Source organism: Microtus ochrogaster, linkage group LG1 (genome assembly GCF_000317375.1).
Source record: "Microtus ochrogaster isolate Prairie Vole_2 linkage group LG1, MicOch1.0, whole genome shotgun sequence".
Lineage (NCBI taxonomy): Eukaryota > Metazoa > Chordata > Mammalia > Rodentia > Cricetidae > Microtus > Microtus ochrogaster.
In genome coordinates, this window is record NC_022027.1 from 50,245,907 (window position 1) to 50,247,920 (window position 2,014).

A 2,014-nucleotide genomic window follows, 5' to 3' on the forward strand; every position below is an offset into this window, starting at 1 on the left:
AAAAAAAAAAAACTTTAAATTTTTGAAGAAAGAAATTGAAGAAGACACCAGAAAGTGGAAAGATCTCCTATGTGCTTGGGTAGGTAGAATTAACATTGTAAAAATGGCAGTCTTACCAAAAGCAATCTACAGATTCAATGGAATGCCCAGCAAAATTCTTCACAGACCTCAAAAGAACAGTACTTAATTTCATATGGAAAATAAAAACACCCAGGATAGCCAAAACAATCCTGTACAATAAAAGAACTTCTGGAGGCATCACAATCCCTGACTTCAAACTCTACTACAGAGCTACTGTACTGAAAACAGCCTGGTATTGGCAATAGAACAGACAGGAGACCAATGGAACCGAATTGAAGACCCAGATATTAATCCACACACTTTCAAAAACCTGATTTTTGACAAAGAAGCAAAAAATATCAAATGGAAAAAAGAAAACTTATTTAACAAATGATGTTGGCATAACTGGATATCAACATGTGGAAGAATGAAAATAGATTGATATCTGTCGCCATGCACAAAACTCAAGTCCAAATTGATCAAAGACTTCAACATAAAACCAGCCACATTGAACCTTATAGAAGAGAAAATGGGAAGTATACTTGAACACATTGACACAGGGGACTACTTCCTGAATATAACCCCAAGCAACATAGACACTGAGAGAAACAATTAATAAATGGGACCTCCTAAAACTGAAAATCTTCTGCAAAGCAAAGGGCATGGTCAACAAGACAGACAACAGCCTACAGAATGGGAAAAGATCTTCACCAACCCCACATCGGACACAGGACTGATCTCCAAAATACATAAAGAACTCAAGAAATTGGTCTTCAAAAGAACAAATAATCCAATAAAAAATGGAGTACAGACCTAAACAGAGAACTCTCAACAGAGGAATCTAAAATGGCTGAAAGACACTTAAAGAAATGCTCAACATCCTTAGTCATTAGAGAAATGCAAATCAAAACAACTCTGAAATTCTATCTTACAACTGTAAGAATGACCAAGATCAAAAACACTGATGACAACTTATGCGGGAGAGGATGTTGGGGAAAGGGAACACTCCTGCATTGCTGGTGGGAGTGCAAGATGGTACAGCCCCTTTGGATATCTGTCTGGTGATTTCTCAGAAAATTGGAAACAACCTTCTTCAAGACCCAGCAATACCACTTTTGGGCATATATCCAAAGGATGCTCAATCGTGCCACAAGGACATGTCCTCAACTATGTTCATAGCAGCAATGTTTATCATAGCCAGAACCTGGAAACAACCTAAATGCCCCTCGACCAAAGAATGGATAAGGAAAATTTGGTACATTTACCCAATGGAGTACTACACAGCAGAAAAAAATGACACCTTGAAATTTGCAGGCAAATGGTGGAGCTAGAAAACATCATATTGAGTGAGGTAACCCAGACCCAGAAAGACAATTATTATATGCACTCACTCATAAGTGGTTTTTAAACATAAAGCAAAGAAACCCGGCCTACAAATCACAATCCCAGAGACCTAGACAACAATGAGGACTCTAAGAGGGACATACATGGATCTAATCTACATGGGAAGTAGAAAAAGACAAGATCTCCTGAGTAAACTGAGAGCCTATAAACCTTGGGAGAGGGTTGAAGGGGAGTCAAGAGTCAGGGAGGGGAGCAGAGAAAAATGTGGAACTCAATAAAAACCAATTAAAAAAGATTTGAAGACCTAGATAACAATGAGGACTCTAAGAGGGACATACATGGATCTAATCTACATGGGAAGTAGAAAAAGACAAGATCTCCCGAGTAAATTGAGAGCCTATAGACCTTGGGAGAGGGTTGAAGGGGAGTCAAGAGTCAGGGAGGGGAGCAGAGAAAAATGTGGAACTCAATAAAAACCAATTAAAAAAGATTTGAAGAATAACAAAAATTCCAATGTAGAAAGGATCAGCGGGCCGCTTCCAGACGCCCAGCTCCTGGCTACCAGCTAGCTTTACCCAAAATAATTACATGGAAACTGTATTCTTTTAAA